General features: G+C 43.9%; 26 non-coding genes across 26 annotated transcripts; all 26 read right to left on the bottom strand.

Moving 5' to 3' along the window:
• Positions 1-471: 471 nt before the first annotated feature.
• LOC139972196 (5S ribosomal RNA) lies at positions 472-590 on the bottom strand. The gene has a single exon (XR_011794633.1). It is a non-coding gene; the product is annotated as a 5S ribosomal RNA (ribosomal RNA).
• A 731-nt stretch (positions 591-1,321) lies between these two features.
• Positions 1,322-1,440, bottom strand: LOC139972195 (5S ribosomal RNA). Its single transcript, XR_011794632.1, has one exon. It is a non-coding gene; the product is annotated as a 5S ribosomal RNA (ribosomal RNA).
• A 731-nt stretch (positions 1,441-2,171) lies between these two features.
• LOC139972194 (5S ribosomal RNA) lies at positions 2,172-2,290 on the bottom strand. The gene has a single exon (XR_011794631.1). It is a non-coding gene; the product is annotated as a 5S ribosomal RNA (ribosomal RNA).
• Positions 2,291-3,023: 733 nt separating this feature from the next.
• Positions 3,024-3,142, bottom strand: LOC139972193 (5S ribosomal RNA). The gene has a single exon (XR_011794630.1). It is a non-coding gene; the product is annotated as a 5S ribosomal RNA (ribosomal RNA).
• A 733-nt stretch (positions 3,143-3,875) lies between these two features.
• Positions 3,876-3,994, bottom strand: LOC139972192 (5S ribosomal RNA). The gene has a single exon (XR_011794629.1). It is a non-coding gene; the product is annotated as a 5S ribosomal RNA (ribosomal RNA).
• A 732-nt stretch (positions 3,995-4,726) lies between these two features.
• LOC139972191 (5S ribosomal RNA) lies at positions 4,727-4,845 on the bottom strand. The gene has a single exon (XR_011794628.1). It is a non-coding gene; the product is annotated as a 5S ribosomal RNA (ribosomal RNA).
• Positions 4,846-5,577: 732 nt separating this feature from the next.
• LOC139972190 (5S ribosomal RNA) lies at positions 5,578-5,696 on the bottom strand. Its single transcript, XR_011794627.1, has one exon. It is a non-coding gene; the product is annotated as a 5S ribosomal RNA (ribosomal RNA).
• A 731-nt stretch (positions 5,697-6,427) lies between these two features.
• LOC139972188 (5S ribosomal RNA) lies at positions 6,428-6,546 on the bottom strand. Its single transcript, XR_011794625.1, has one exon. It is a non-coding gene; the product is annotated as a 5S ribosomal RNA (ribosomal RNA).
• Positions 6,547-7,277: 731 nt separating this feature from the next.
• On the bottom strand, positions 7,278-7,396 carry LOC139972187 (5S ribosomal RNA). Its single transcript, XR_011794624.1, has one exon. It is a non-coding gene; the product is annotated as a 5S ribosomal RNA (ribosomal RNA).
• A 733-nt stretch (positions 7,397-8,129) lies between these two features.
• Positions 8,130-8,248, bottom strand: LOC139972186 (5S ribosomal RNA). Its single transcript, XR_011794623.1, has one exon. It is a non-coding gene; the product is annotated as a 5S ribosomal RNA (ribosomal RNA).
• A 730-nt stretch (positions 8,249-8,978) lies between these two features.
• Positions 8,979-9,097, bottom strand: LOC139972185 (5S ribosomal RNA). Its single transcript, XR_011794622.1, has one exon. It is a non-coding gene; the product is annotated as a 5S ribosomal RNA (ribosomal RNA).
• Positions 9,098-9,829: 732 nt separating this feature from the next.
• LOC139972183 (5S ribosomal RNA) lies at positions 9,830-9,948 on the bottom strand. Its single transcript, XR_011794621.1, has one exon. It is a non-coding gene; the product is annotated as a 5S ribosomal RNA (ribosomal RNA).
• A 731-nt stretch (positions 9,949-10,679) lies between these two features.
• Positions 10,680-10,798, bottom strand: LOC139972705 (5S ribosomal RNA). Its single transcript, XR_011795081.1, has one exon. It is a non-coding gene; the product is annotated as a 5S ribosomal RNA (ribosomal RNA).
• A 732-nt stretch (positions 10,799-11,530) lies between these two features.
• Positions 11,531-11,649, bottom strand: LOC139972696 (5S ribosomal RNA). The gene has a single exon (XR_011795079.1). It is a non-coding gene; the product is annotated as a 5S ribosomal RNA (ribosomal RNA).
• Positions 11,650-12,382: 733 nt separating this feature from the next.
• Positions 12,383-12,501, bottom strand: LOC139972685 (5S ribosomal RNA). Its single transcript, XR_011795078.1, has one exon. It is a non-coding gene; the product is annotated as a 5S ribosomal RNA (ribosomal RNA).
• Positions 12,502-13,231: 730 nt separating this feature from the next.
• Positions 13,232-13,350, bottom strand: LOC139972674 (5S ribosomal RNA). Its single transcript, XR_011795077.1, has one exon. It is a non-coding gene; the product is annotated as a 5S ribosomal RNA (ribosomal RNA).
• Positions 13,351-14,089: 739 nt separating this feature from the next.
• On the bottom strand, positions 14,090-14,208 carry LOC139972670 (5S ribosomal RNA). The gene has a single exon (XR_011795076.1). It is a non-coding gene; the product is annotated as a 5S ribosomal RNA (ribosomal RNA).
• A 734-nt stretch (positions 14,209-14,942) lies between these two features.
• On the bottom strand, positions 14,943-15,061 carry LOC139972657 (5S ribosomal RNA). Its single transcript, XR_011795066.1, has one exon. It is a non-coding gene; the product is annotated as a 5S ribosomal RNA (ribosomal RNA).
• A 732-nt stretch (positions 15,062-15,793) lies between these two features.
• Positions 15,794-15,912, bottom strand: LOC139972646 (5S ribosomal RNA). Its single transcript, XR_011795053.1, has one exon. It is a non-coding gene; the product is annotated as a 5S ribosomal RNA (ribosomal RNA).
• Positions 15,913-16,645: 733 nt separating this feature from the next.
• LOC139972635 (5S ribosomal RNA) lies at positions 16,646-16,764 on the bottom strand. The gene has a single exon (XR_011795039.1). It is a non-coding gene; the product is annotated as a 5S ribosomal RNA (ribosomal RNA).
• A 733-nt stretch (positions 16,765-17,497) lies between these two features.
• Positions 17,498-17,615, bottom strand: LOC139972666 (5S ribosomal RNA). The gene has a single exon (XR_011795074.1). It is a non-coding gene; the product is annotated as a 5S ribosomal RNA (ribosomal RNA).
• A 736-nt stretch (positions 17,616-18,351) lies between these two features.
• LOC139972623 (5S ribosomal RNA) lies at positions 18,352-18,470 on the bottom strand. The gene has a single exon (XR_011795027.1). It is a non-coding gene; the product is annotated as a 5S ribosomal RNA (ribosomal RNA).
• A 737-nt stretch (positions 18,471-19,207) lies between these two features.
• Positions 19,208-19,326, bottom strand: LOC139972611 (5S ribosomal RNA). The gene has a single exon (XR_011795016.1). It is a non-coding gene; the product is annotated as a 5S ribosomal RNA (ribosomal RNA).
• A 734-nt stretch (positions 19,327-20,060) lies between these two features.
• LOC139972599 (5S ribosomal RNA) lies at positions 20,061-20,179 on the bottom strand. The gene has a single exon (XR_011795005.1). It is a non-coding gene; the product is annotated as a 5S ribosomal RNA (ribosomal RNA).
• Positions 20,180-20,915: 736 nt separating this feature from the next.
• LOC139972587 (5S ribosomal RNA) lies at positions 20,916-21,034 on the bottom strand. Its single transcript, XR_011794993.1, has one exon. It is a non-coding gene; the product is annotated as a 5S ribosomal RNA (ribosomal RNA).
• A 734-nt stretch (positions 21,035-21,768) lies between these two features.
• Positions 21,769-21,887, bottom strand: LOC139972575 (5S ribosomal RNA). Its single transcript, XR_011794982.1, has one exon. It is a non-coding gene; the product is annotated as a 5S ribosomal RNA (ribosomal RNA).
• Positions 21,888-22,069: the final 182 nt, after the last annotated feature.

The raw sequence follows: 22,069 nt of genomic DNA, 5'->3' as shown, positions 1-22,069 counted from the left end.
TTAACATAGTGTTCGTACGCTGCTCATGGGAAGCCTAAAGTGGTCTAAAATTGCCTCAATCGACCTAATTTCTGCATCACATTTACTTCCCTTTGTGTACTCCGACATCCAAGCCACAAAAAACGAGAGATTTTGTTTGAGAACATATCAAGAAAGATGTTCTCCTGTTTCTTTTCGGCACTTTTCCTGAGGGAGAACACTCGTGCAGCGTGCATGCATGCGGAATGATATATAGCCCTAATGATACACTTGTCTCGAATTAAAGGGAGCTGGAGAAAAACTTGTGATTGCAATGACAGGACACAACAATAGTGGTATATCATGGCAAGTCAATGTCTTCAACGGTGGTGGTGGTGGGGGGGGGGGGGTTGGGAGGGGGAAAAACTTTTCATAACAATGACAGGATAAAACAATAGTGACAAAGAAATAAAGAAAGAAAGGGGTGCGGTTGTGGGTGAGGAAAAATGAAAAAGTCTACGGCACCTAGTATTCCCAGGCGGTCACCCATCCAAGTACTGACTAGGCTCGACGCTGCTTGACTTCGGTGATCGGACGAGAACCGGTATATTCAACGTGATATGGTCGTAGACATTAGAAAGATGAAATTTAAGCTTTTTATACCCGCCCGCCCCGAGACTTATTTTGCAAAGTTGAATATTCAACTCTAGACCACCTATATGGTTACTTATCCCATTAAACTAAACAATGTACATTGTGTTATATGACTTGAGAAGCTATATGGTAGCATATACGCCCGGATATGATTGCCCCGATGACTGACGCACGCACGCACACTCACCGTACTGAGAGTCTGAAGCTAGCTACGTTCGTCCGACTTGTGAACAAACCTCTTAACATAGTGTTCGTACGCTGCTCATGGGAAGCCTAAAGTGGTCTAAAATTGCCTCAATCGACCTAATTTCTGCATCACATTTACTTCCCTTTGTGTACTCCGACATCCAAGCCACAAAAAACGAGAGATTTTGTTTGAGAACATATCAAGAAAGATGTTCTCCTGTTTCTTTTCGGCACTTTTCCTGAGGGAGAACACTCGTGCAGCGTGCATGCATGCGGAATGATATATAGCCCTAATGATACACTTGTCTCGAATTAAAGGGAGCTGGAGAAAAACTTGTGATTGCAATGACAGGACACAACAATAGTGGTATATCATGGCAAGTCAATGTCTTCAACGGTGGTGGTGGTGGGGGGGGGGGGTTGGGAGGGGGAAAAACTTTTCATAACAATGACAGGATAAAACAATAGTGACAAAGAAATAAAGAAAGAAAGGGGTGCGGTTGTGGGTGAGGAAAAATGAAAAAGTCTACGGCACCTAGTATTCCCAGGCGGTCACCCATCCAAGTACTGACTAGGCTCGACGCTGCTTGACTTCGGTGATCGGACGAGAACCGGTATATTCAACGTGATATGGTCGTAGACATTAGAAAGATGAAATTTAAGCTTTTTATACCCGCCCGCCCCGAGACTTATTTTGCAAAGTTGAATATTCAACTCTAGACCACCTATATGGTTACTTATCCCATTAAACTAAACAATGTACATTGTGTTATATGACTTGAGAAGCTATATGGTAGCATATACGCCCGGATATGATTGCCCCGATGACTGACGCACGCACGCACACTCACCGTACTGAGAGTCTGAAGCTAGCTACGTTCGTCCGACTTGTGAACAAACCTCTTAACATAGTGTTCGTACGCTGCTCATGGGAAGCCTAAAGTGGTCTAAAATTGCCTCAATCGACCTAATTTCTGCATCACATTTACTTCCCTTTGTGTACTCCGACATCCAAGCCACAAAAAACGAGAGATTTTGTTTGAGAACATATCAAGAAAGATGTTCTCCTGTTTCTTTTCGGCACTTTTCCTGAGGGAGAACACTCGTGCAGCGTGCATGCATGCGGAATGATATATAGCCCTAATGATACACTTGTCTCGAATTAAAGGGAGCTGGAGAAAAACTTGTGATTGCAATGACAGGACACAACAATAGTGGTATATCATGGCAAGTCAATGTCTTCAACGGTGGTGGTGGTGGGGGGGGGGGGTTGGGAGGGGGAAAAACTTTTCATAACAATGACAGGATAAAACAATAGTGACAAAGAAATAAAGAAAGAAAGGGGTGCGGTTGTGGGTGAGGAAAAATGAAAAAGTCTACGGCACCTAGTATTCCCAGGCGGTCACCCATCCAAGTACTGACTAGGCTCGACGCTGCTTGACTTCGGTGATCGGACGAGAACCGGTATATTCAACGTGATATGGTCGTAGACATTAGAAAGATGAAATTTAAGCTTTTTATACCCGCCCGCCCCGAGACTTATTTTGCAAAGTTGAATATTCAACTCTAGACCACCTATATGGTTACTTATCCCATTAAACTAAACAATGTACATTGTGTTATATGACTTGAGAAGCTATATGGTAGCATATACGCCCGGATATGATTGCCCCGATGACTGACGCACGCACGCACACTCACCGTACTGAGAGTCTGAAGCTAGCTACGTTCGTCCGACTTGTGAACAAACCTCTTAACATAGTGTTCGTACGCTGCTCATGGGAAGCCTAAAGTGGTCTAAAATTGCCTCAATCGACCTAATTTCTGCATCACATTTACTTCCCTTTGTGTACTCCGACATCCAAGCCACAAAAAACGAGAGATTTTGTTTGAGAACATATCAAGAAAGATGTTCTCCTGTTTCTTTTCGGCACTTTTCCTGAGGGAGAACACTCGTGCAGCGTGCATGCATGCGGAATGATATATAGCCCTAATGATACACTTGTCTCGAATTAAAGGGAGCTGGAGAAAAACTTGTGATTGCAATGACAGGACACAACAATAGTGGTATATCATGGCAAGTCAATGTCTTCAACGGTGGTGGTGGTGGGGGGGGGGGGGGTTGGGAGGGGGAAAAACTTTTCATAACAATGACAGGATAAAACAATAGTGACAAAGAAATAAAGAAAGAAAGGGGTGCGGTTGTGGGTGAGGAAAAATGAAAAAGTCTACGGCACCTAGTATTCCCAGGCGGTCACCCATCCAAGTACTGACTAGGCTCGACGCTGCTTGACTTCGGTGATCGGACGAGAACCGGTATATTCAACGTGATATGGTCGTAGACATTAGAAAGATGAAATTTAAGCTTTTTATACCCGCCCGCCCCGAGACTTATTTTGCAAAGTTGAATATTCAACTCTAGACCACCTATATGGTTACTTATCCCATTAAACTAAACAATGTACATTGTGTTATATGACTTGAGAAGCTATATGGTAGCATATACGCCCGGATATGATTGCCCCGATGACTGACGCACGCACGCACACTCACCGTACTGAGAGTCTGAAGCTAGCTACGTTCGTCCGACTTGTGAACAAACCTCTTAACATAGTGTTCGTACGCTGCTCATGGGAAGCCTAAAGTGGTCTAAAATTGCCTCAATCGACCTAATTTCTGCATCACATTTACTTCCCTTTGTGTACTCCGACATCCAAGCCACAAAAAACGAGAGATTTTGTTTGAGAACATATCAAGAAAGATGTTCTCCTGTTTCTTTTCGGCACTTTTCCTGAGGGAGAACACTCGTGCAGCGTGCATGCATGCGGAATGATATATAGCCCTAATGATACACTTGTCTCGAATTAAAGGGAGCTGGAGAAAAACTTGTGATTGCAATGACAGGACACAACAATAGTGGTATATCATGGCAAGTCAATGTCTTCAACGGTGGTGGTGGTGGGGGGGGGGGGGGTTGGGAGGGGGAAAAACTTTTCATAACAATGACAGGATAAAACAATAGTGACAAAGAAATAAAGAAAGAAAGGGGTGCGGTTGTGGGTGAGGAAAAATGAAAAAGTCTACGGCACCTAGTATTCCCAGGCGGTCACCCATCCAAGTACTGACTAGGCTCGACGCTGCTTGACTTCGGTGATCGGACGAGAACCGGTATATTCAACGTGATATGGTCGTAGACATTAGAAAGATGAAATTTAAGCTTTTTATACCCGCCCGCCCCGAGACTTATTTTGCAAAGTTGAATATTCAACTCTAGACCACCTATATGGTTACTTATCCCATTAAACTAAACAATGTACATTGTGTTATATGACTTGAGAAGCTATATGGTAGCATATACGCCCGGATATGATTGCCCCGATGACTGACGCACGCACGCACACTCACCGTACTGAGAGTCTGAAGCTAGCTACGTTCGTCCGACTTGTGAACAAACCTCTTAACATAGTGTTCGTACGCTGCTCATGGGAAGCCTAAAGTGGTCTAAAATTGCCTCAATCGACCTAATTTCTGCATCACATTTACTTCCCTTTGTGTACTCCGACATCCAAGCCACAAAAAACGAGAGATTTTGTTTGAGAACATATCAAGAAAGATGTTCTCCTGTTTCTTTTCGGCACTTTTCCTGAGGGAGAACACTCGTGCAGCGTGCATGCATGCGGAATGATATATAGCCCTAATGATACACTTGTCTCGAATTAAAGGGAGCTGGAGAAAAACTTGTGATTGCAATGACAGGACACAACAATAGTGGTATATCATGGCAAGTCAATGTCTTCAACGGTGGTGGTGGTGGGGGGGGGGGGGTTGGGAGGGGGAAAAACTTTTCATAACAATGACAGGATAAAACAATAGTGACAAAGAAATAAAGAAAGAAAGGGGTGCGGTTGTGGGTGAGGAAAAATGAAAAAGTCTACGGCACCTAGTATTCCCAGGCGGTCACCCATCCAAGTACTGACTAGGCTCGACGCTGCTTGACTTCGGTGATCGGACGAGAACCGGTATATTCAACGTGATATGGTCGTAGACATTAGAAAGATGAAATTTAAGCTTTTTATACCCGCCCGCCCCGAGACTTATTTTGCAAAGTTGAATATTCAACTCTAGACCACCTATATGGTTACTTATCCCATTAAACTAAACAATGTACATTGTGTTATATGACTTGAGAAGCTATATGGTAGCATATACGCCCGGATATGATTGCCCCGATGACTGACGCACGCACGCACACTCACCGTACTGAGAGTCTGAAGCTAGCTACGTTCGTCCGACTTGTGAACAAACCTCTTAACATAGTGTTCGTACGCTGCTCATGGGAAGCCTAAAGTGGTCTAAAATTGCCTCAATCGACCTAATTTCTGCATCACATTTACTTCCCTTTGTGTACTCCGACATCCAAGCCACAAAAAACGAGAGATTTTGTTTGAGAACATATCAAGAAAGATGTTCTCCTGTTTCTTTTCGGCACTTTTCCTGAGGGAGAACACTCGTGCAGCGTGCATGCATGCGGAATGATATATAGCCCTAATGATACACTTGTCTCGAATTAAAGGGAGCTGGAGAAAAACTTGTGATTGCAATGACAGGACACAACAATAGTGGTATATCATGGCAAGTCAATGTCTTCAACGGTGGTGGTGGTGGGGGGGGGGGGGTTGGGAGGGGGAAAAACTTTTCATAACAATGACAGGATAAAACAATAGTGACAAAGAAATAAAGAAAGAAAGGGGTGCGGTTGTGGGTGAGGAAAAATGAAAAAGTCTACGGCACCTAGTATTCCCAGGCGGTCACCCATCCAAGTACTGACTAGGCTCGACGCTGCTTGACTTCGGTGATCGGACGAGAACCGGTATATTCAACGTGATATGGTCGTAGACATTAGAAAGATGAAATTTAAGCTTTTTATACCCGCCCGCCCCGAGACTTATTTTGCAAAGTTGAATATTCAACTCTAGACCACCTATATGGTTACTTATCCCATTAAACTAAACAATGTACATTGTGTTATATGACTTGAGAAGCTATATGGTAGCATATACGCCCGGATATGATTGCCCCGATGACTGACGCACGCACGCACACTCACCGTACTGAGAGTCTGAAGCTAGCTACGTTCGTCCGACTTGTGAACAAACCTCTTAACATAGTGTTCGTACGCTGCTCATGGGAAGCCTAAAGTGGTCTAAAATTGCCTCAATCGACCTAATTTCTGCATCACATTTACTTCCCTTTGTGTACTCCGACATCCAAGCCACAAAAAACGAGAGATTTTGTTTGAGAACATATCAAGAAAGATGTTCTCCTGTTTCTTTTCGGCACTTTTCCTGAGGGAGAACACTCGTGCAGCGTGCATGCATGCGGAATGATATATAGCCCTAATGATACACTTGTCTCGAATTAAAGGGAGCTGGAGAAAAACTTGTGATTGCAATGACAGGACACAACAATAGTGGTATATCATGGCAAGTCAATGTCTTCAACGGTGGTGGTGGTGGGGGGGGGGGGTTGGGAGGGGGAAAAACTTTTCATAACAATGACAGGATAAAACAATAGTGACAAAGAAATAAAGAAAGAAAGGGGTGCGGTTGTGGGTGAGGAAAAATGAAAAAGTCTACGGCACCTAGTATTCCCAGGCGGTCACCCATCCAAGTACTGACTAGGCTCGACGCTGCTTGACTTCGGTGATCGGACGAGAACCGGTATATTCAACGTGATATGGTCGTAGACATTAGAAAGATGAAATTTAAGCTTTTTATACCCGCCCGCCCCGAGACTTATTTTGCAAAGTTGAATATTCAACTCTAGACCACCTATATGGTTACTTATCCCATTAAACTAAACAATGTACATTGTGTTATATGACTTGAGAAGCTATATGGTAGCATATACGCCCGGATATGATTGCCCCGATGACTGACGCACGCACGCACACTCACCGTACTGAGAGTCTGAAGCTAGCTACGTTCGTCCGACTTGTGAACAAACCTCTTAACATAGTGTTCGTACGCTGCTCATGGGAAGCCTAAAGTGGTCTAAAATTGCCTCAATCGACCTAATTTCTGTATCACATTTACTTCCCTTTGTGTACTCCGACATCCAAGCCACAAAAAACGAGAGATTTTGTTTGAGAACATATCAAGAAAGATGTTCTCCTGTTTCTTTTCGGCACTTTTCCTGAGGGAGAACACTCGTGCAGCGTGCATGCATGCGGAATGATATATAGCCCTAATGATACACTTGTCTCGAATTAAAGGGAGCTGGAGAAAAACTTGTGATTGCAATGACAGGACACAACAATAGTGGTATATCATGGCAAGTCAATGTCTTCAACGGTGGTGGTGGTGGGGGGGGGGGGTTGGGAGGGGGAAAAACTTTTCATAACAATGACAGGATAAAACAATAGTGACAAAGAAATAAAGAAAGAAAGGGGTGCGGTTGTGGGTGAGGAAAAATGAAAAAGTCTACGGCACCTAGTATTCCCAGGCGGTCACCCATCCAAGTACTGACTAGGCTCGACGCTGCTTGACTTCGGTGATCGGACGAGAACCGGTATATTCAACGTGATATGGTCGTAGACATTAGAAAGATGAAATTTAAGCTTTTTATACCCGCCCGCCCCGAGACTTATTTTGCAAAGTTGAATATTCAACTCTAGACCACCTATATGGTTACTTATCCCATTAAACTAAACAATGTACATTGTGTTATATGACTTGAGAAGCTATATGGTAGCATATACGCCCGGATATGATTGCCCCGATGACTGACGCACGCACGCACACTCACCGTACTGAGAGTCTGAAGCTAGCTACGTTCGTCCGACTTGTGAACAAACCTCTTAACATAGTGTTCGTACGCTGCTCATGGGAAGCCTAAAGTGGTCTAAAATTGCCTCAATCGACCTAATTTCTGCATCACATTTACTTCCCTTTGTGTACTCCGACATCCAAGCCACAAAAAACGAGAGATTTTGTTTGAGAACATATCAAGAAAGATGTTCTCCTGTTTCTTTTCGGCACTTTTCCTGAGGGAGAACACTCGTGCAGCGTGCATGCATGCGGAATGATATATAGCCCTAATGATACACTTGTCTCGAATTAAAGGGAGCTGGAGAAAAACTTGTGATTGCAATGACAGGACACAACAATAGTGGTATATCATGGCAAGTCAATGTCTTCAACGGTGGTGGTGGTGGGGGGGGGGGGGGTTGGGAGGGGGAAAAACTTTTCATAACAATGACAGGATAAAACAATAGTGACAAAGAAATAAAGAAAGAAAGGGGTGCGGTTGTGGGTGAGGAAAAATGAAAAAGTCTACGGCACCTAGTATTCCCAGGCGGTCACCCATCCAAGTACTGACTAGGCTCGACGCTGCTTGACTTCGGTGATCGGACGAGAACCGGTATATTCAACGTGATATGGTCGTAGACATTAGAAAGATGAAATTTAAGCTTTTTATACCCGCCCGCCCCGAGACTTATTTTGCAAAGTTGAATATTCAACTCTAGACCACCTATATGGTTACTTATCCCATTAAACTAAACAATGTACATTGTGTTATATGACTTGAGAAGCTATATGGTAGCATATACGCCCGGATATGATTGCCCCGATGACTGACGCACGCACGCACACTCACCGTACTGAGAGTCTGAAGCTAGCTACGTTCGTCCGACTTGTGAACAAACCTCTTAACATAGTGTTCGTACGCTGCTCATGGGAAGCCTAAAGTGGTCTAAAATTGCCTCAATCGACCTAATTTCTGCATCACATTTACTTCCCTTTGTGTACTCCGACATCCAAGCCACAAAAAACGAGAGATTTTGTTTGAGAACATATCAAGAAAGATGTTCTCCTGTTTCTTTTCGGCACTTTTCCTGAGGGAGAACACTCGTGCAGCGTGCATGCATGCGGAATGATATATAGCCCTAATGATACACTTGTCTCGAATTAAAGGGAGCTGGAGAAAAACTTGTGATTGCAATGACAGGACACAACAATAGTGGTATATCATGGCAAGTCAATGTCTTCAACGGTGGTGGTGGTGGGGGGGGGGGTTGGGAGGGGGAAAAACTTTTCATAACAATGACAGGATAAAACAATAGTGACAAAGAAATAAAGAAAGAAAGGGGTGCGGTTGTGGGTGAGGAAAAATGAAAAAGTCTACGGCACCTAGTATTCCCAGGCGGTCACCCATCCAAGTACTGACTAGGCTCGACGCTGCTTGACTTCGGTGATCGGACGAGAACCGGTATATTCAACGTGATATGGTCGTAGACATTAGAAAGATGAAATTTAAGCTTTTTATACCCGCCCGCCCCGAGACTTATTTTGCAAAGTTGAATATTCAACTCTAGACCACCTATATGGTTACTTATCCCATTAAACTAAACAATGTACATTGTGTTATATGACTTGAGAAGCTATATGGTAGCATATACGCCCGGATATGATTGCCCCGATGACTGACGCACGCACGCACACTCACCGTACTGAGAGTCTGAAGCTAGCTACGTTCGTCCGACTTGTGAACAAACCTCTTAACATAGTGTTCGTACGCTGCTCATGGGAAGCCTAAAGTGGTCTAAAATTGCCTCAATCGACCTAATTTCTGCATCACATTTACTTCCCTTTGTGTACTCCGACATCCAAGCCACAAAAAACGAGAGATTTTGTTTGAGAACATATCAAGAAAGATGTTCTCCTGTTTCTTTTCGGCACTTTTCCTGAGGGAGAACACTCGTGCAGCGTGCATGCATGCGGAATGATATATAGCCCTAATGATACACTTGTCTCGAATTAAAGGGAGCTGGAGAAAAACTTGTGATTGCAATGACAGGACACAACAATAGTGGTATATCATGGCAAGTCAATGTCTTCAACGGTGGTGGTGGTGGTGGGGGGGGGGTTGGGAGGGGGAAAAACTTTTCATAACAATGACAGGATAAAACAATAGTGACAAAGAAATAAAGAAAGAAAGGGGTGCGGTTGTGGGTGAGGAAAAATGAAAAAGTCTACGGCACCTAGTATTCCCAGGCGGTCACCCATCCAAGTACTGACTAGGCTCGACGCTGCTTGACTTCGGTGATCGGACGAGAACCGGTATATTCAACGTGATATGGTCGTAGACATTAGAAAGATGAAATTTAAGCTTTTTATACCCGCCCGCCCCGAGACTTATTTTGCAAAGTTGAATATTCAACTCTAGACCACCTATATGGTTACTTATCCCATTAAACTAAACAATGTACATTGTGTTATATGACTTGAGAAGCTATATGGTAGCATATACGCCCGGATATGATTGCCCCGATGACTGACGCACGCACGCACACTCACCGTACTGAGAGTCTGAAGCTAGCTACGTTCGTCCGACTTGTGAACAAACCTCTTAACATAGTGTTCGTACGCTGCTCATGGGAAGCCTAAAGTGGTCTAAAATTGCCTCAATCGACCTAATTTCTGTATCACATTTACTTCCCTTTGTGTACTCCGACATCCAAGCCACAAAAAACGAGAGATTTTGTTTGAGAACATATCAAGAAAGATGTTCTCCTGTTTCTTTTCGGCACTTTTCCTGAGGGAGAACACTCGTGCAGCGTGCATGCATGCGGAATGATATATAGCCCTAATGATACACTTGTCTCGAATTAAAGGGAGCTGGAGAAAAACTTGTGATTGCAATGACAGGACACAACAATAGTGGTATATCATGGCAAGTCAATGTCTTCAACGGTGGTGGTGGTGGGGGGGGGGGGTTGGGAGGGGGAAAAACTTTTCATAACAATGACAGGATAAAACAATAGTGACAAAGAAATAAAGAAAGAAAGGGGTGCGGTTGTGGGTGAGGAAAAATGAAAAAGTCTACGGCACCTAGTATTCCCAGGCGGTCACCCATCCAAGTACTGACTAGGCTCGACGCTGCTTGACTTCGGTGATCGGACGAGAACCGGTATATTCAACGTGATATGGTCGTAGACATTAGAAAGATGAAATTTAAGCTTTTTATACCCGCCCGCCCCGAGACTTATTTTGCAAAGTTGAATATTCAACTCTAGACCACCTATATGGTTACTTATCCCATTAAACTAAACAATGTACATTGTGTTATATGACTTGAGAAGCTATATGGTAGCATATACGCCCGGATATGATTGCCCCGATGACTGACGCACGCACGCACACTCACCGTACTGAGAGTCTGAAGCTAGCTACGTTCGTCCGACTTGTGAACAAACCTCTTAACATAGTGTTCGTACGCTGCTCATGGGAAGCCTAAAGTGGTCTAAAATTGCCTCAATCGACCTAATTTCTGCATCACATTTACTTCCCTTTGTGTACTCCGACATCCAAGCCACAAAAAACGAGAGATTTTGTTTGAGAACATATCAAGAAAGATGTTCTCCTGTTTCTTTTCGGCACTTTTCCTGAGGGAGAACACTCGTGCAGCGTGCATGCATGCGGAATGATATATAGCCCTAATGATACACTTGTCTCGAATTAAAGGGAGCTGGAGAAAAACTTGTGATTGCAATGACAGGACACAACAATAGTGGTATATCATGGCAAGTCAATGTCTTCAACGGTGGTGGTGGTGGGGGGGGGGGGGTTGGGAGGGGGAAAAACTTTTCATAACAATGACAGGATAAAACAATAGTGACAAAGAAATAAAGAAAGAAAGGGGTGCGGTTGTGGGTGAGGAAAAATGAAAAAGTCTACGGCACCTAGTATTCCCAGGCGGTCACCCATCCAAGTACTGACTAGGCTCGACGCTGCTTGACTTCGGTGATCGGACGAGAACCGGTATATTCAACGTGATATGGTCGTAGACATTAGAAAGATGAAATTTAAGCTTTTTATACCCGCCCGCCCCGAGACTTATTTTGCAAAGTTGAATATTCAACTCTAGACCACCTATATGGTTACTTATCCCATTAAACTAAACAATGTACATTGTGTTATATGACTTGAGAAGCTATATGGTAGCATATACGCCCGGATATGATTGCCCCGATGACTGACGCACGCACGCACACTCACCGTACTGAGAGTCTGAAGCTAGCTACGTTCGTCCGACTTGTGAACAAACCTCTTAACATAGTGTTCGTACGCTGCTCATGGGAAGCCTAAAGTGGTCTAAAATTGCCTCAATCGACCTAATTTCTGCATCACATTTACTTCCCTTTGTGTACTCCGACATCCAAGCCACAAAAAACGAGAGATTTTGTTTGAGAACATATCAAGAAAGATGTTCTCCTGTTTCTTTTCGGCACTTTTCCTGAGGGAGAACACTCGTGCAGCGTGCATGCATGCGGAATGATATATAGCCCTAATGATACACTTGTCTCGAATTAAAGGGAGCTGGAGAAAAACTTGTGATTGCAATGACAGGACACAACAATAGTGGTATATCATGGCAAGTCAATGTCTTCAACGGTGGTGGTGGTGGGGGGGGGGGGGGTTGGGAGGGGGAAAAACTTTTCATAACAATGACAGGATAAAACAATAGTGACAAAGAAATAAAGAAAGAAAGGGGTGCGGTTGTGGGTGAGGAAAAATGAAAAAGTCTACGGCACCTAGTATTCCCAGGCGGTCACCCATCCAAGTACTGACTAGGCTCGACGCTGCTTGACTTCGGTGATCGGACGAGAACCGGTATATTCAACGTGATATGGTCGTAGACATTAGAAAGATGAAATTTAAGCTTTTTATACCCGCCCGCCCCGAGACTTATTTTGCAAAGTTGAATATTCAACTCTAGACCACCTATATGGTTACTTATCCCATTAAACTAAACAATGTACATTGTGTTATATGACTTGAGAAGCTATATGGTAGCATATACGCCCGGATATGATTGCCCCGATGACTGACGCACGCACGCACACTCACCGTACTGAGAGTCTGAAGCTAGCTACGTTCGTCCGACTTGTGAACAAACCTCTTAACATAGTGTTCGTACGCTGCTCATGGGAAGCCTAAAGTGGTCTAAAATTGCCTCAATCGACCTAATTTCTGCATCACATTTACTTCCCTTTGTGTACTCCGACATCCAAGCCACAAAAAACGAGAGATTTTGTTTGAGAACATATCAAGAAAGATGTTCTCCTGTTTCTTTTCGGCACTTTTCCTGAGGGAGAACACTCGTGCAGCGTGCATGCATGCGGAATGATATATAGCCCTAATGATACACTTGTCTCGAATTAAAGGGAGCTGGAGAAAAACTTGTGATTGCAATGACAGGACACAACAATAGTGGTATATCATGGCAAGTCAATGTCTTCAACGGTGGTGGTGGTGGGGGGGGGGGTTGGGAGGGGGAAAAACTTTTCATAACAATGACAGGATAAAACAATAGTGACAAAGAAATAAAGAAAGAAAGGGGTGCGGTTGTGGGTGAGGAAAAATGAAAAAGTCTACGGCACCTAGTATTCCCAGGCGGTCACCCATCCAAGTACTGACTAGGCTCGACGCTGCTTGACTTCGGTGATCGGACGAGAACCGGTATATTCAACGTGATATGGTCGTAGACATTAGAAAGATGAAATTTAAGCTTTTTATACCCGCCCGCCCCGAGACTTATTTTGCAAAGTTGAATATTCAACTCTAGACCACCTATATGGTTACTTATCCCATTAAACTAAACAATGTACATTGTGTTATATGACTTGAGAAGCTATATGGTAGCATATACGCCCGGATATGATTGCCCCGATGACTGACGCACGCACGCACACTCACCGTACTGAGAGTCTGAAGCTAGCTACGTTCGTCCGACTTGTGAACAAACCTCTTAACATAGTGTTCGTACGCTGCTCATGGGAAGCCTAAAGTGGTCTAAAATTGCCTCAATCGACCTAATTTCTGCATCACATTTACTTCCCTTTGTGTACTCCGACATCCAAGCCACAAAAAACGAGAGATTTTGTTTGAGAACATATCAAGAAAGATGTTCTCCTGTTTCTTTTCGGCACTTTTCCTGAGGGAGAACACTCGTGCAGCGTGCATGCATGCGGAATGATATATAGCCCTAATGATACACTTGTCTCGAATTAAAGGGAGCTGGAGAAAAACTTGTGATTGCAATGACAGGACACAACAATAGTGGTAGTGGTATATCATGGCAAGTCAATGTCTTCAACGGTGGTGGTGGTGGGGGGGGGGGGGTTTGGGAGGGGGAAAAACTTTTCATAACAATGACAGGATAAAACAATAGTGACAAAGAAATAAAGAAAGAAAGGGGTGCGGTTGTGGGTGAGGAAAAATGAAAAAGTCTACGGCACCTAGTATTCCCAGGCGGTCACCCATCCAAGTACTGACTAGGCTCGACGCTGCTTGACTTCGGTGATCGGACGAGAACCGGTATATTCAACGTGATATGGTCGTAGACATTAGAAAGATGAAATTTAAGCTTTTTATACCCGCCCGCCCCGAGACTTATTTTGCAAAGTTGAATATTCAACTCTAGACCACCTATATGGTTACTTATCCCATTAAACTAAACAATGTACATTGTGTTATATGACTTGAGAAGCTATATGGTAGCATATACGCCCGGATATGATTGCCCCGATGACTGACGCACGCACGCACACTCACCGTACTGAGAGTCTGAAGCTAGCTACGTTCGTCCGACTTGTGAACAAACCTCTTAACATAGTGTTCGTACGCTGCTCATGGGAAGCCTAAAGTGGTCTAAAATTGCCTCAATCGACCTAATTTCTGCATCACATTTACTTCCCTTTGTGTACTCCGACATCCAAGCCACAAAAAACGAGAGATTTTGTTTGAGAACATATCAAGAAAGATGTTCTCCTGTTTCTTTTCGGCACTTTTCCTGAGGGAGAACACTCGTGCAGCGTGCATGCATGCGGAATGATATATAGCCCTAATGATACACTTGTCTCGAATTAAAGGGAGCTGGAGAAAAACTTGTGATTGCAATGACAGGACACAACAATAGTGGTATATCATGGCAAGTCAATGTCTTCAACGGTGGTGGTGGTGGGGGGGGGGGGGGTTTGGGAGGGGGAAAAACTTTTCATAACAATGACAGGATAAAACAATAGTGACAAAGAAATAAAGAAAGAAAGGGGTGCGGTTGTGGGTGAGGAAAAATGAAAAAGTCTACGGCACCTAGTATTCCCAGGCGGTCACCCATCCAAGTACTGACTAGGCTCGACGCTGCTTGACTTCGGTGATCGGACGAGAACCGGTATATTCAACGTGATATGGTCGTAGACATTAGAAAGATGAAATTTAAGCTTTTTATACCCGCCCGCCCCGAGACTTATTTTGCAAAGTTGAATATTCAACTCTAGACCACCTATATGGTTACTTATCCCATTAAACTAAACAATGTACATTGTGTTATATGACTTGAGAAGCTATATGGTAGCATATACGCCCGGATATGATTGCCCCGATGACTGACGCACGCACGCACACTCACCGTACTGAGAGTCTGAAGCTAGCTACGTTCGTCCGACTTGTGAACAAACCTCTTAACATAGTGTTCGTACGCTGCTCATGGGAAGCCTAAAGTGGTCTAAAATTGCCTCAATCGACCTAATTTCTGCATCACATTTACTTCCCTTTGTGTACTCCGACATCAAGCCACAAAAAACGAGAGATTTTGTTTGAGAACATATCAAGAAAGATGTTCTCCTGTTTCTTTTCGGCACTTTTCCTGAGGGAGAACACTCGTGCAGCGTGCATGCATGCGGAATGATATATAGCCCTAATGATACACTTGTCTCGAATTAAAGGGAGCTGGAGAAAAACTTGTGATTGCAATGACAGGACACAACAATAGTGGTATATCATGGCAAGTCAATGTCTTCAACGGTGGTGGTGGTGGGGGGGGGGGGGTTTGGGAGGGGGAAAAACTTTTCATAACAATGACAGGATAAAACAATAGTGACAAAGAAATAAAGAAAGAAAGGGGTGCGGTTGTGGGTGAGGAAAAATGAAAAAGTCTACGGCACCTAGTATTCCCAGGCGGTCACCCATCCAAGTACTGACTAGGCTCGACGCTGCTTGACTTCGGTGATCGGACGAGAACCGGTATATTCAACGTGATATGGTCGTAGACATTAGAAAGATGAAATTTAAGCTTTTTATACCCGCCCGCCCCGAGACTTATTTTGCAAAGTTGAATATTCAACTCTAGACCACCTATATGGTTACTTATCCCATTAAACTAAACAATGTACATTGTGTTATATGACTTGAGAAGCTATATGGTAGCATATACGCCCGGATATGATTGCCCCGATGACTGACGCACGCACGCACACTCACCGTACTGAGAGTCTGAAGCTAGCTACGTTCGTCCGACTTGTGAACAAACCTCTTAACATAGTGTTCGTACGCTGCTCATGGGAAGCCTAAAGTGGTCTAAAATTGCCTCAATCGACCTAATTTCTGCATCACATTTACTTCCCTTTGTGTACTCCGACATCCAAGCCACAAAAAACGAGAGATTTTGTTTGAGAACATATCAAGAAAGATGTTCTCCTGTTTCTTTTCGGCACTTTTCCTGAGGGAGAACACTCGTGCAGCGTGCATGCATGCGGAATGATATATAGCCCTAATGATACACTTGTCTCGAATTAAAGGGAGCTGGAGAAAAACTTGTGATTGCAATGACAGGACACAACAATAGTGGTATATCATGGCAAGTCAATGTCTTCAACGGTGGTGGTGGTGGGGGGGGGGGGGTTTGGGAGGGGGAAAAACTTTTCATAACAATGACAGGATAAAACAATAGTGACAAAGAAATAAAGAAAGAAAGGGGTGCGGTTGTGGGTGAGGAAAAATGAAAAAGTCTACGGCACCTAGTATTCCCAGGCGGTCACCCATCCAAGTACTGACTAGGCTCGACGCTGCTTGACTTCGGTGATCGGACGAGAACCGGTATATTCAACGTGATATGGTCGTAGACATTAGAAAGATGAAATTTAAGCTTTTTATACCCGCCCGCCCCGAGACTTATTTTGCAAAGTTGAATATTCAACTCTAGACCACCTATATGGTTACTTATCCCATTAAACTAAACAATGTACATTGTGTTATATGACTTGAGAAGCTATATGGTAGCATATACGCCCGGATATGATTGCCCCGATGACTGACGCACGCACGCACACTCACCGTACTGAGAGTCTGAAGCTAGCTACGTTCGTCCGACTTGTGAACAAACCTCTTAACATAGTGTTCGTACGCTGCTCATGGGAAGCCTAAAGTGGTCTAAAATTGCCTCAATCGACCTAATTTCTGCATCACATTTACTTCCCTTTGTGTACTCCGACATCCAAGCCACAAAAAACGAGAGATTTTGTTTGAGAACATATCAAGAAAGATGTTCTCCTGTTTCTTTTCGGCACTTTTCCTGAGGGAGAACACTCGTGCAGCGTGCATGCATGCGGAATGATATATAGCCCTAATGATACACTTGTCTCGAATTAAAGGGAGCTGGAGAAAAACTTGTGATTGCAATGACAGGACACAACAATAGTGGTATATCATGGCAAGTCAATGTCTTCAACGGTGGTGGTGGTGGGGGGGGGGGGGTTTGGGAGGGGGAAAAACTTTTCATAACAATGACAGGATAAAACAATAGTGACAAAGAAATAAAGAAAGAAAGGGGTGCGGTTGTGGGTGAGGAAAAATGAAAAAGTCTACGGCACCTAGTATTCCCAGGCGGTCACCCATCCAAGTACTGACTAGGCTCGACGCTGCTTGACTCGGTGATCGGACGAGAACCGGTATATTCAACGTGATATGGTCGTAGACATTAGAAAGATGAAATTTAAGCTTTTTATACCCGCCCGCCCCGAGACTTATTTTGCAAAGTTGAATATTCAACTCTAGACCACCTATATGGTTACTTATCCCATTAAACTAAACAATGTACATTGTGTTATATGACTTGAGAAGCTATATGGTAGCATATACGCCCGGATATGATTGCCCCGATGACTGACGCACGCACGCACACTCACCGTACTGAGAGTCTGAAGCTAGCTACGTTCGTCCGACTTGTGAACAAACCTCTTAACATAGTGTTCGTACGCTGCTCATGGGAAGCCTAAAGTGGTCTAAAATTGCCTCAATCGACCTAATTTCTGCATCACATTTACTTCCCTTTGTGTACTCCGACATCCAAGCCACAAAAAACGAGAGATTTTGTTTGAGAACATATCAAGAAAGATGTTCTCCTGTTTCTTTTCGGCACTTTTCCTGAGGGAGAACACTCGTGCAGCGTGCATGCATGCGGAATGATATATAGCCCTAATGATACACTTGTCTCGAATTAAAGGGAGCTGGAGAAAAACTTGTGATTGCAATGACAGGACACAACAATAGTGGTATATCATGGCAAGTCAATGTCTTCAACGGTGGTGGTGGTGGGGGGGGGGGGGGGGTTTGGGAGGGGGAAAAACTTTTCATAACAATGACAGGATAAAACAATAGTGACAAAGAAATAAAGAAAGAAAGGGGTGCGGTTGTGGGTGAGGAAAAATGAAAAAGTCTACGGCACCTAGTATTCCCAGGCGGTCACCCATCCAAGTACTGACTAGGCTCGACGCTGCTTGACTTCGGTGATCGGACGAGAACCGGTATATTCAACGTGATATGGTCGTAGACATTAGAAAGATGAAATTTAAGCTTTTTATACCCGCCCGCCCCGAGACTTATTTTGCAAAGTTGAATATTCAACTCTAGACCACCTATATGGTTACTTATCCCATTAAACTAAACAATGTACATTGTGTTATATGACTTGAGAAGCTATATGGTAGCATATACGCCCGGATATGATTGCCCCGATGACTGACGCACGCACGCACACTCACCGTACTGAGAGTCTGAAGCTAGCTACGTTCGTCCCGACTTGTGAACAAACCTCTTAACATAGTGTTCGTACGCTGCTCATGGGAAGCCTAAAGTGGTCTAAAATTGCCTCAATCGACCTAATTTCTGCATCACATTTACTTCCCTTTGTGTACTCCGACATCCAAGCCACAAAAAACGAGAGATTTTGTTTGAGAACATATCAAGAAAGATGTTCTCCTGTTTCTTTTCGGCACTTTTCCTGAGGGAGAACACTCGTGCAGCGTGCATGCATGCGGAATGATATATAGCCCTAATGATACACTTGTCTCGAATTAAAGGGAGCTGGAGAAAAACTTGTGATTGCAATGACAGGACACAACAATAGTGGTATATCATGGCAAGTCAATGTCTTCAACGGTGGGTGGTGGTGGGGGGGGGGGGGTTTGGGAGGGGGGAAAAAACTTTTCATAACAATGACAGGATAAAACAATAGTGACAAAGAAATAAAGAAAGAAAGGGGTGCGGTTGTGGGTGAGGAAAAATGAAAAAGTCTACGGCACCTAGTATTCCCAGGCGGTCACCCATCCAAGTACTGACTAGGCTCGACGCTGCTTGACTTCGGTGATCGGACGAGAACCGGTATATTCAACGTGATATGGTCGTAGACATTAGAAAGATGAAATTTAAGCTTTTTATACCCGCCCGCCCCGAGACTTATTTTGCAAAGTTGAATATTCAACTCTAGACCACCTATATGGTTACTTATCCCATTAAACTAAACAATGTACATTGTGTTATATGACTTGAGAAGCTATATGGTAGCATATACGCCCGGATATGATTGCCCCGATGACTGACGCACGCACGCACACTCACCGTACTGAGAGTCTGAAGCTAGCTACGTTCGTCCGACTTGTGAACAAACCTCTTAACATAGTGTTCGTACGCTGCTCATGGGAAGCCTAAAGTGGTCTAAAATTGCCTCAATCGACCTAATTTCTGCATCACATTTACTTCCCTTTGTGTACTCCGACATCCAAGCCACAAAAAACGAGAGATTTTGTTTGAGAACATATCAAGAAAGATGTTCTCCTGTTTCTTTTCGGCACTTTTCCTGAGGGAGAACACTCGTGCAGCGTGCATGCATGCGGAATGATATATAGCCCTAATGATACACTTGTCTCGAATTAAAGGGAGCTGGAGAAAAACTTGTGATTGCAATGACAGGACACAACAATAGTGGTATATCATGGCAAGTCAATGTCTTCAACGGTGGTGGTGGTGGGGGGGGGGGGGTTTGGGAGGGGGGAAAAACTTTTCATAACAATGACAGGATAAAACAATAGTGACAAAGAAATAAAGAAAGAAAGGGGTGCGGTTGTGGGTGAGGAAAAATGAAAAAGTCTACGGCACCTAGTATTCCCAGGCGGTCACCCATCCAAGTACTGACTAGGCTCGACGCTGCTTGACTTCGGTGATCGGACGAGAACCGGTATATTCAACGTGATATGGTCGTAGACATTAGAAAGATGAAATTTAAGCTTTTTATACCCGCCCGCCCCGAGACTTATTTTGCAAAGTTGAATATTCAACTCTAGACCACCTATATGGTTACTTATCCCATTAAACTAAACAATGTACATTGTGTTATATGACTTGAGAAGCTATATGGTAGCATATACGCCCGGATATGATTGCCCCGATGACTGACGCACGCACGCACACTCACCGTACTGAGAGTCTGAAGCTAGCTACGTTCGTCCGACTTGTGAACAAACCTCTTAACATAGTGTTCGTACGCTGCTCATGGGAAGCCTAAAGTGGTCTAAAATTGCCTCAATCGACCTAATTTCTGCATCACATTTACTTCCCTTTGTGTACTCCGACATCCAAGCCACAAAAAACGAGAGATTTTGTTTGAGAACATATCAAGAAAGATGTTCTCCTGTTTCTTTTCGGCACTTTTCCTGAGGGAGAACACTCGTGCAGCGTGCATGCATGCGGAATGATATATAGCCCTAATGATACACTTGTCTCGAATTAAAGGGAGCTGGAGAAAAACTTGTGATTGCAATGACAGGACACAACAATAGTGGTATATCATGGCAAGTCAATGTCTTCAACGGTGGTGGTGGTGGGGGGGGGGGGGGGGTTTGGGAGGGGGAAAAACTTTTCATAACAATGACAGGATAAAACAATAGTGACAAAGAAATAAAGAAAGAAAGGGGTGCGGTTGTGGGTGAGGAAAAATGAAAAAGTCTACGGCACCTAGTATTCCCAGGCGGTCACCCATCCAAGTACTGACTAGGCTCGACGCTGCTTGACTTCGGTGATCGGACGAGAACCGGTATATTCAACGTGATATGGTCGTAGACATTAGAAAGATGAAATTTAAGCTTTTTATACCCGCCCGCCCCGAGACTTATTTTGCAAAGTTGAATATTCAACTCTAGACCACCTATATGGTTACTTATCCCATTAAACTAAACAATGTACATTGTGTTATATGACTTGAGAAGCTATATGGTAGCATATACGCCCGGATATGATTGCCCCGATGACTGACGCACGCACGCACACTCACCGTACTGAGAGTCTGAAGCTAGCTACGTTCGTCCGACTTGTGAACAAACCTCTTAACATAGTGTTCGTACGCTGCTCATGGGAAGCCTAAAGTGGTCTAAAATTGCCTCAATCGACCTAATTTCTGCATCACATTTACTTCCCTTTGTGTACTCCGACATCCAAGCCACAAAAAACGAGAGATTTTGTTTGAGAACATATCAAGAAAGATGTTCTCCTGTTTCTTTTCGGCACTTTTCCTGAGGGAGAACACTCGTGCAGCGTGCATGCATGCGGAATGATATATAGCCCTAATGATACACTTGTCTCGAATTAAAGGGAGCTGGAGAAAAACTTGTGATTGCAATGACAGGACACAACAATAGTGGTATATCATGGCAAGTCAATGTCTTCAACGGTGGTGGTGGTGGGGGGGGGGGGGTTTGGGAGGGGGAAAAACTTTTCATAACAATGACAGGATAAAACAATAGTGACAAAGAAATAAAGAAAGAAAGGGGTGCGGTTGTGGGGTGAGGAAAAATGAAAAAGTCTACGGCACCTAGTATTCCCAGGCGGTCACCCATCCAAGTACTGACTAGGCTCGACGCTGCTTGACTTCGGTGATCGGACGAGAACCGGTATATTCAACGTGATATGGTCGTAGACATTAGAAAGATGAAATTTAAGCTTTTTATACCCGCCCGCCCCGAGACTTATTTTGCAAAGTTGAATATTCAACTCTAGACCACCTATATGGTTACTTATCCCATTAAACTAAACAATGTACATTGTGTTATATGACTTGAGAAGCTATATGGTAGCAATACGCCCGGATATGATTGCCCCGA

The sequence above is a fragment of the Apostichopus japonicus genome, chromosome 8 (genome assembly GCF_037975245.1).
Source record: "Apostichopus japonicus isolate 1M-3 chromosome 8, ASM3797524v1, whole genome shotgun sequence".
Taxonomy (NCBI): domain Eukaryota; kingdom Metazoa; phylum Echinodermata; class Holothuroidea; order Aspidochirotida; family Stichopodidae; genus Apostichopus; species Apostichopus japonicus.
Note: the sequence above shows the minus strand (reverse complement) of the source record. Positions and strands in the feature narration are given on the sequence as shown.